The sequence below is a fragment of the Anopheles cruzii genome, chromosome 2, assembly GCF_943734635.1.
Source record: "Anopheles cruzii chromosome 2, idAnoCruzAS_RS32_06, whole genome shotgun sequence".
Classification (NCBI taxonomy): domain Eukaryota; kingdom Metazoa; phylum Arthropoda; class Insecta; order Diptera; family Culicidae; genus Anopheles; species Anopheles cruzii.
In genome coordinates, this window is record NC_069144.1 from 14,383,519 (window position 1) to 14,394,142 (window position 10,624).

At 51.9% G+C, this 10,624-nt stretch overlaps 3 non-coding genes across 3 annotated transcripts; 2 read left to right on the forward strand and 1 right to left on the reverse strand.

Annotated features, from left to right (window-relative positions):
- Positions 1-3,477: 3,477 nt before the first annotated feature.
- Trnal-aag (transfer RNA leucine (anticodon AAG)) lies at positions 3,478-3,559 on the reverse strand. Its single transcript has one exon. It is a non-coding gene; the product is annotated as a tRNA-Leu (tRNA).
- Positions 3,560-8,650: 5,091 nt separating this feature from the next.
- Positions 8,651-8,722, forward strand: Trnaq-cug (transfer RNA glutamine (anticodon CUG)). The gene has a single exon. It is a non-coding gene; the product is annotated as a tRNA-Gln (tRNA).
- Positions 8,723-9,950: 1,228 nt separating this feature from the next.
- On the forward strand, positions 9,951-10,023 carry Trnav-aac (transfer RNA valine (anticodon AAC)). Its single transcript has one exon. It is a non-coding gene; the product is annotated as a tRNA-Val (tRNA).
- Positions 10,024-10,624: the final 601 nt, after the last annotated feature.

A 10,624-nucleotide genomic window follows, 5' to 3' on the forward strand; every position in this document is an offset into this window, starting at 1 on the left:
GGCCGCACATTTCATCACTCGTTCGGCTCGTTTGGCGGGGCCAGGCACCCTACCCTGCCTGCCGCAGTGTGGGTATTTAAGGCCGGTGGCTGGTAAATGGGTTTAACTCGCTTTTGGCCGGCGTTTTGCGATGACCACATCAGACCCGGCCGTTCATTCGCCTTTGTCGGTGTGTGTGTCGGTTTGCGGCAAGTACTGGGCATCAAAACAACCGGCAGCATCAGCAGCACTGACCAGCCGGCAGGCGTGCTGGGCTGGGCTTAGCGTCAAGGTCGCCCCGCTGGGAAGCAGGAAGCGATAAAAAAGCACCAAACAAGATATTGGCACGGACGGATCATATTTCACGACTTGCGACAGGCTTTACACGGCGAGGCCGATAGGGAAGCGGCGCTGTAACAATTCTGCCGCGTTATTTGTACTGCAGCTGATTGTTCCTCCTCCACCGGAAGTCGATGCCCAAAGTTATCAAACGCGCAGGTACTGTCACTATGAAAGAGTTGAAGCGCCTGAGTGAAGGATTTTCGGGCAAACACTTAAAAAAACGCTACATCCCGTTCGGGCAAATCGTCGACCCACCACCCCCCTGGTTGCCAGATTGCCATTGATAAAGCCGGCAAAAGTTGCCCCCGGGAGTTGGGAGTTACCGGACGTCAAGAGGCTACACAAATGGCTACAAATAGCGCCCAGAGCCCAGAGCCACCCAGGAGAAGGAAGCGACCAATTTGGCCGCCCGCAGTCGGCGATAAATGAGCCTAGCCGGACGGTGAGGCCTCACGGAAGACACGGAAGATGTTGGCCAGCTCTCCCCCACCCCCCTCTAGAGCGCCAGCGCCGGGTATTCCGGGCTCCGGGCTGCGCTGGGCGCAGGGGTTTGGACAATTTTCCAAGAGCGAACCTAACGCTTAACGCCGGCCGAGCCGAACGGATAGAAGGATGGATGGATGTTTGCGCAGGAAATTGAATGGCAAATATTGTGACAGTGAAGTGGGCTTTAATATGAAAAAGGGGGGCTGAGGCGAGGCGATTGGGCGAAAAAACTAAGACATTCTGGGCAAAGGAAGAGACAGAGAGAGAGAGAGAGAGAGAGAGAGAGAGAGCGCACAGCAGCGGTAAGGAGTTGAAGGGGACGGGATTACAAGGACGACCGGAAGAGTGACTCTATTCTAAAGCAAATGGATTTGGTACCGAGGCCTCAAGCGCCCGCGGGAAGTGGCCGCCAAGAAACGGGCCGAGTCATGGCGGGCCGAGGCGGCAACATGGACGAAAACATGGGATAAAAACGTTGGCGAAAATCGAATATCTGGTCACACGTCCGCGCTGTCGCTACGCCGTTTGGCGCTTCCGCCGCGCCGTATACACACACTCTTTCTCTATCGAGAGTCTCTACTTTTATCTTATCTCATTTGCTGTTTGGTGTATGTCAATAAACATTTTGGGATTCATTTCGCAAGACCGTTCATGTTGAGTTCATGCTGAACACCCACCGAACCATGTTCTTTGTTTGCCGGACCGTAACGGAGTGTAATGAAACGACAGGGCAAACGATTACTTTCGGGGCGCTTAATGCTGCTGCAGTCGTGAGTGGGACGCAAAGAACATTCCAACATTTATGGCCACCAAAAAGGAAACAGTTAAAACGCTCCGTTGTCGTGGTAGTGCGCACATCCTTAAATTAGAACCAAATCGACCACCAGGAAGAACAAAGACCCTAAACCGTTTTCGCACTGGCACGGCGGCCTTGGGGCCCGGACCCGGTTCCGGTATCTTCTCAATCTCTGCGCCCATGGAGACGCCCGGTGCTTCATTGTTTTGCACCCCATCGGCGACCGACATCGACGGCACGGCGTTCGGGTTTTATTAAAAACTTGGCTACGACGACCTGTACCGGTGGTCTGGTGGCCGTCGGTACTCTTGCCAGCAATAAACTGTGGAATTTTCCATAAACATCGAACCCCTTGGAAGCCGCTTGTGCCGTCGCGTAACCGGCTCCTGACGGATTCGATATCGCACAGTTTCGAAGGGCCAATCCAAAAAAACCAAGGAAACACAACGTTCCGAAGGGACGTAAAATGAAAACCGGTTTAATTACTCTCTCTACCACCAGCAGGTAACAACCGTGCGTCCTCGTCCCATCAGTACCTAAGAGACCCATCCCATCGGTACTTGAGAGGCCAACGGCAAAAGCTCGGTTGCTTTCGGACCGGTAAGGTTTGGCCCAAAACATAACACGTGCATACGTGCATGTCTGCTTAGCATAAGCCTTAGCTGCAAGGTTATGCGCGACGTGATTAGTGCGACGTGTCCATTACAGTTTCTGACGTTTCCGGTAACGATCTCGCACGTTCGCTCTCGTCCGTTATGTGTTATTAAACCAAATTGCTTTTACATCGGTTAGCCCCGCTGCATGCAACGCTCCGCGCCGGCGGTCTACGCTGTCAAGAAATTTAAAACTTCTTTTCAAAACACGGCTAGCAAGCGGCTCTAGCTAGGTGCAACGGATGTTTGCGCGGAACGAGATGGAGACTCGGGAACGCGGGCGAGCGTTTCATCACCAGAAATGATAGCAATGTTGGCCAGCCACGGTGAAAAGTGAAATAAGAGGGAGGCCGAGCGCGGACGACGACGACGGCGACGAGCACGACGAGGGAAAAGCGAAAGCTATCAAAAAATGGCTGCGGGAAAAAAAATGTAATCTCATCTCATTTCCACCGCAAACGATGTGTCACCGCGATGCTCCGCGGGCGCAAGGCGAAGGCGACATATTAATCGCGCCTTCACCCAGGACACCCGGGAGCGGCGGCGGGACATGTGCCATGCGGATCTCCTCTCGGCATAATGTGAGTGATGGAACCTCGCGCACGATGTGTTACCCCCGAAATGAGTTCTGATGGCGCGAATGTAGCGAATGTGTTTTGCCCGCCGTTGCCCGCAAAATGTGCTCATCATGTCGCCATCCTACCGTTGCCGCCTGTGTGCGCTGATCTATTTGAAGCGCTGCGATGTCCCACGACTTTGGTCCTCACGTTTTTGCGCTTTGCGTGGCTTCTCGTTCAGCACAGAGAGAACCGGCAGGCAGGCAAAAAACTTCGCCCAGCATGAAGCATAAATTGATGACAGATTCATGGTGCATGGGTTGCTTAGCCCGGGCGATGATGTCGAGACAGGACACACGAATTTTTTGAAGCAATTCTGTGTGAAACGATCAAACGATAATTGATGCTGTCAGGATGATGATGATGTTGATGATGATGACGGTCGGTGGTGGGCGGGCGCGCAAGGGGCTCGCGAGCGCATGTCGCTCGTTAGGAAGCTTGGTGTTGCAGTAATTCCGTTTTTTTTTTCGCACTGAAAAATTGGATCTTGTTCGGGTTCGGAGCGTTTCGGAAAAATGATTTTTATGTGACACACGGACACGAACGGATCTCGAGCGGATCTCTCACAAAAAGGGGTGTGTTTTCCTCCTCCTCACGCTCTGTGTGGCAGCGGTGGGATTCGAACCCACGCCACCGAAGTGACTGGTGCCTTAAACCAGCGCCTTAGACCGCTCGGCCACGCTACCTTGGTGCTCGGATGGACCTCCGTAGCGCATCGAGCTCCACGAGGAAGCGTATCGGCTTCCCGATTCAGACTTTAGAACGCAAACGCAGCGGCGCGCATAAGCAAACAGCCGGGCAGCACATTCGTTTTCGTTTGCCCCGTGGCTCAGTGTGGCGGGGTGCGTTGTGCGCCCTGTTTACCAATAAACAAGCAGTCCAATTATCGAAGACTCCGCCGCCCATTAAACAACGTGGGCCAGATGTTTGGCTAGCCGCTTATCTCATGTACGCTCGAGGCAGAGTACATCATGGGCGCTGCTTATGTGCTGTTTTGTTTATCTTTTTGTTTTCCGCAATCCACATGTATACGCAATCTAGCTGATAAATGGCTTAATAGGCAATGGCTGGGCAGCTTTGAAGTGGAGTCGTTTACGGAGACCCCTATCAGTGGAACGATAGTTCGCACGCAAGTGATTACATAATTTGGTTCGCGCTGGTTAGGATTACATCTGGGGGCCTGCAAGTGACCACATATCGACCCAATGCTGGCCCACCAATGGGTGCCCATTTATGCCGGAGCGATACCGGAGCGGAGGGCTAGCTTCGAGCATCTCGAACCCTCATCTCGGTGTAGCGCGGCGATGGATGGACATCCGCCGATTGAATAACCGCTCGCGCGCGCGGACTCCGTAATGTATTCCTCCCGGCGGCGCGTAGGCGCACTGCTTTAATCGATGCGTTTGTTGGTCGGTTTTTTTGTCGCTTTTGCCACGTCAAGCACGTCAAGTGCACCGATTGAATGCACGCCATTGTGGAGGCGATAATTTTGCCATCACGTCAAACGAGTGTTAAAATACGGGCACAATATTGTCATTTAAATCGGTCGGTTAATGAATGGTGCGGTGGCCCGTCGAGTGCGATTTGAATTAAAACCGCCCTTGGCAATTTAGATGCAAATCGTTCGGTCCCAAGCAAGGTTCGATGCGCGCCACGGACTTACCACCGGTCGGTGATGGATGTCACCAAGAGGGGTGCACTTTTCGGAGAAGTTAGTTTAAAGCTTGGCAGACCGGTAGGAAAAACAGATCCGCTCCAAGCGTCAATAGTTAATCAAGATCAGGCCGTGACAGGCTGTGTCTTATGTAAATCGCGTAAAAGCAAATCCACCGCCCGTCCGAATGGCGCACAATGAAACGAAAAAAATATCACATAATGGCGACCGCTACTAAGCCCCAAACAACAGCATTATTGTTTCTGGTCCCAATCGAAACGGGGGGTCCCGCCGTTTTGAATTGTCATTGTTGGCCGCCCTCCCCCGCCGCAGGGCGGCCATTGTTTTGCCGGTTGAGCAACCAATTGAGTGGCCCCCGGTGGTGGCACACGTGCTAATCAGCAGCACTCCGATTGAGCTGTTTTTGTGGGTCACCCCGGCAGCAGCAATGCGCCTGTCATTTGGTGTGCAACGGACTACTTGGACGCTACACGCCTGCTGCTGCTGCTGCTGCTGCGCGGACCACATGATGAATTTAAATAAGCGATTAATGTGTGATACAAATCCTCTCGAGCGAACGAGGCGAACGAGCATGACCGGGAGGACCGGGGCTGGACCGGGCCAAACAACACAACACAGCAGCAGCAGCAGCAGCAGTCAACGGCGTCACTCGCCGGCCAATAAAGTTGTATAAAAATGGAGATGAAATTAGATCATCTCTCGCGTGGCTCGCATGAAGGTCCGTGCACGGTCATGCCGGACGCGGATCAACCGACCAATCCCCCCGGGGTCGGTTCTCCTTCTCTCGTCGGTTTGTGTCGTAATGGCCTTCCAGGCGTGTTTGGCGTTAGCGTTGCCGATGCCAGATTCCGAGCCAGAATAATCTCCATCGCACCGCCGGCCGGTTATTTGGCGGGAGAGAGGATGGTGTTTTCGGGAAGATGGTTTGTTTATTTTGGTACGAATTGCACAGGCACATTTTCGGACCGTTCTACCGGACCAGACCGGACGTCGTACCGGTGCCGGGCAAATGGGGAATGGATCGGACCGGGTCGATCAAAACACCGGGCACCACGGCGGGAAGGGGGCAATGTTTATAGGTTCGGACCGAAAGGGGAAGTACAACTGTAAATGGGGAAGATCACACGAACAATATTATTGTATGAGCTTCTTTCTTCTTTTAATACTACGTGGATCGATGAGTAGTTTGGCAAGTGTGTTACCATTCGATAAGTATGATAGTTTTTCCCGATTCGCATTGTCAACTGGTCATCTTTTGCCTGGCATTCGGTCTTGGGAACCATGGAAGCCGTGAATTCAAGTAGTGCTTAGGATAGCTGACTCATAAAGGGTACTGAATGACAGTTTCATAAACTCAACTACATAAACCGTTTCTCAAAACGGTTTTGTTACTCCAAGTTCGCATAACATTTTTCTTTTAAAATATCCGAAATAGTTGATATCTATGTATCTGATGAATGAACGATTTAACGATGATATCTAAAAACGAGACTTATTTGGTTTTGCTGTCGGTATGAGCTATGAGTTTCGGCATTTTACGTGTGTCCCAAATATTCTAGATAATATTCTCTAGTCCGTCTGATCCTTGAGGTCCGTCTGATCCTTGAGGTTAAGCATTGATGTCCTGATCTGGCACTCAGCGTTCCTGTGCGGTCGGCTCCGTTCCCGGCAATAACTCTCACCGCTACTAGTTCTCTTTCCCGTACGTATAAGTGGTCAATCAGGCGATACAGCTCGTTGACTCTGATTACAAAAATAAATAAATCCCAACGAACACTCTAAGCATGATGAAATCATTATTTAAAACAAAAACCCTCGGGCGGTGAGTTTTGTTTCGCAAAAACTAATAAAACAAAACCCAAAACGGCGAATAAGCAATTTTTCCTGCTTCATAAATTACGTCAGCGCGAACTGCAAGCGAACGAAGCAGAACTGCTCTGTCGTCGTCGTCGTCGTCTGCCACCTTGTCTTGTCCAGCTTCTTAGACATTTACCCTAATCTTTTGATAGCCAATAAATTGTACTCCACCACCATCATCGCCCGGCCCCGGCACCGGCACACTGCGCCATCGATGGCGTGGCGTGCCGAGCGCGCGTGAGCTGCGTCTTCTTACACCGTAAACCGTCTTAACCGATGTATTTCGGTTTTTGTACTTTTTCCCAGTAATTCCAGCGAAGGTGCGCCGCCCGCCCGGCTGGAAGGCCCGAGCCGCGAGCCAAGTACTCCTACGCGCCTCCTGGCTGCCTGCAAAATGCGATCGTTTATGCTAAGATTTTAAGCTCATTTGAATTACTGTAGCGAGTAATTTGCTGCTCTGGAAACGACGCTTTCCACACACACGCGCCCCCCGTGGGTGGTTCCGGGTTCTATTGTTCTGTTCGCGTTTGAATGAGCAAACACACGGCCATGCCCGGAACGAAGAGTGTGCTTCGGGCCATCATTCACCACCTGAACCGTCGGTAGCCATTGCCAGATTCTGGGAACGGGCACCCGGCGGGGCGCCCCGCAATGTGGAACCATCCGCACGTCTTCAACCGCTTAATGTGGAGCTGCTGCTGCGTGTTTGCGCTCCCAGCGCCGCCCACCGACCCAAGTCCCTGGCCGAGTTTAATGATTATTGATACGGTTATGGGAGGAAGCATCATCGTTTCGAGGTTCGTTTTAATCCATTATTGTGCCCCGGTTTGTTTAATGTTTTCGGCAGTAAATTGAAGGTATTTATTTTATAGGCGCTGGCAGTACTCTGGCAGTAGCACCAGCCATCCAGAAACCCAACCCAGCCCAAGAAGTATCTCTACACAGTGCTCCGTTTTTGGGTTCGGAAAATTAAACCTGGCCACATCTTCTGTTTCACTTTTTTTCCCTTCGCTTGTGGGCCTCAAAAGACCGGGGCGTTGTTCGCCCGGGTTGAGAGCTCCTAGGGAACCCGATCTGGAACTTGCGTAGGACCGCAGGGTCCGATGTGTGTGTGTGTCTTTGTGTACACGCTGGACAAGACAGGAGGCGGAATGATTTACGGCCCTCACCATTCGGTTCCGGGCTCGGCCATTGCATTTAGTAACGATTAGCATTCGTAAAGATTCGTCCCCGGAGAGGCGTCCGACCAACAGTTGAACGCAAAACGTCCGGGTCTCTCCGGTGAAACGAGCGAAGGAGCGAAGCGGAGCATAGGAGAAGTGAAACTGAAGGACTCCGTCGAGTGAATGGAGGTCTCCGAGAGTTCTTGCGCCAGAAGCGTCCTCTAGCCGTCGTCTTCGGCCGTTGGTTGAAGTCGTCTCGCATTTATTGTGATTACCTTAATGAGCCCATATTATCTATCGTAAATTATTTTATGACTCCCTATTAATGCCATCCTATCGGCTACCCGAGGATTACCGTCTCTCTTTCTCTCCCTGACTACCGTTCGCTTCAGTTTCTTCGCCTTCATAAGCCAGGCCGCGAGGGTTTTGGGGCCCCCAGAACTGGTTTTGTCGTTGCGGAGCCGAGGTGAGTGCGGAGGTGAGAAGCTGTGTAATTAGCTACAGGGTGTTAAAGGACGCGCGCGGTGCACTGGGCGCAGGGATGTAATAAAAACCATCCGCCGACAATGACGACGACGACGACGACGACTTGCGTTGCGTTGCCCGCCCACCAGCGCGGGGCTGTGGTAAACCGTCGGGTTGCGGCAACACGTGCACGGACCCTCGCTCCCTGCCCCCACAAATCCACTAAAGGCAGGTAATCGAGAATCAATTCTTAATTAAACCGGAGAAGACGCTCGCAGTGCGCGTTGCAATGATGACGGTGTCTTCTGAGTCATCATTGATAATCGTCTTGAATTGCGGCCATTTTTCTTGGCGGACTAAGCCCTTTCTCGGTGGACTAGTTTGCTGGGAGATTTGGCCCGATAAGGGCCAGCTCACCGTTCCCGCAAGACTTTGTTGTTGAGAAGAGAGACTAATAATGGAACTGGGAGGCTGCTAGGGGGCAATAGTTGCTAGGTTGGTTCTCCCATCGCCCGGGCGATAAGATCTTATGAAAAGCACATTGCACCTAATCCGATTGGTGGATCTATTAGCCACGGTATTAGCTCGGGGTATTACTGCAGGGCGAAAAGCAAGAGGGTTCCATGGTGTAATGGTTAGCACTTTGGACTCTGAATCCAACAATCCGAGTTCAAATCTCGGTGGGACCTTCAATTTTATGTCTCGGCTCGACCCGACTCGATAGGGACAGAAACCAATACTTTGTCTGACAAATAAACATTTTGTTTTGCACAAAATTCCAATTGAAATTGAAATATTTTTTGGGGCAAGAAGTCAAGGAAATCAAAAGAACATCAGGATGCAAGTCTACTGCATTCCGCTTCCGACGATTAGCAAAGTGACTTCCACATGAAACAATATCCTGTGGATATATCTTAATAACTTCTTACATAAATGCTGATGAACGGATAAGCAACCACAAGAAGGTACTTGACTAGTGTAAGCTCATAAATATACCTCATTCGACGTTGCCAGTTTGCCGGGCAAAAGGGTGCCTGCTAATCAGCGTCGATCGCAACAAAGAACGCAATCAGAACGCGGAAAGAGCACCGCTCGTTGGTCCGAACCGAACACAAGAACCCATAAATTGATAATCCTCCCCGGCAGACAGGGGACGGAACTCTCGATGCTCGACCGCTCTCGGAACCGGTTTGCAGGAAAACTCGGACTCGTGCAGAGCTACCGGCTCGAACCGGTGCGTGGCCACAGTGTGTCTCGGTTCGGTTGATAACGGCCACGGTTCGGTTCCGGGCGCGCAAACGATTGTGGCTGACGATTGTGGGACGCGCAGTGTGCACTCGACGAGCCAAGGAGCTCCCGCGGAGTGCCAAGCTCTTTAAACAATCGTCCCAACGAGGCTGATTTGCTTTGACATTCTTAGAGGGCCCACCACCAGCACCCCAGCTCTAGGGCTTATCAGCAGCAAAACTACTCTGTTGTGTGCTGCTGCACTTTGGTTGCCTCTGTTACGTCAATGCGCGCCGCAAAATGGAACATCTTCACTCGCCACTCGGCGGCGGCAGCGGTGATAAGGATGTTTGTTTTGCTTTCCTCTAATGGCCATAATTGTATTGTCGAAGTCGCCTTAGCGTTATGTAACACCCGGCCAATGTTGCGAATCCTGTCGAGCAGGAAACCGGTCGAGCGGATCGGTCGGACCCGGTCGAAAGCGTGGTTGCCAAAAATAATTTAATCTCTCCCCAGTTTCGCGAATGACGAAATCCTGTTCGGAAATGATGCAACAATCAATTCGGGTTGAATCAGCGCGGTTCTGAGTGTGCCGTTCTGTGCCGTGTTTAGTTTCTAATTTTATTTAGCTGTCGCTCTGATGGACGTCGTCTTAAGCCGGTTTCGGCGGGGATCAGCGATCGTCGAGCGGTTTCCGTGGTGTAGTGGTTATCACATCCGCCTAACACGCGGAAGGCCCCCGGTTCGATCCCGGGCGGAAACAGGACGATCTTTTTGTATTATTCCTAGTTACACAGTGCGCTATTTTGGTCACGCACCAAAAACCTTTACAAGCTGCCCTCAGAAATCCAAATCCCGTATTCACCACAACGAACTCGCTTCAGTCCAGTTTTCGGTCCACGGATTCGTGCAAACAATTGCCGATCAGAAATGATAACAACGACATTGTTTGCGGCTTCCTTGCGAGCCCACCTGGTAGGGTCCTGCGTACCGTGCGCCTGGAATAACACCATTCGTTCGCTACCGCAGTGACAGTAGTGGAACCACCTGGTGGTTTCTGGCAATTAATTGCAGGACCGCGTAGCGCTCTCCAGGAGCATCCGTACGAGCTCCTATCCCTAGAGCGCCGTGTAATTATGTCCTTAAACGCTTGCGCGCTCGGCCGGAACTAATCGCCCGGTAGATCACCAGGAGCAAAGCTCCGGTGCTCTGGGCATCGCCAACTTTTTGGGGTGCGTTTCCTAAGACGCAGAATCGGACTGAATGCTAAACCGGGCCCGTGGCCATTAGGTTATCCCGTAAGCAGCGATCCCGTAGCCCTTCGGGTTCCTTCTCGGACTCTCCGGGAAAACAAGAGGGCCCAG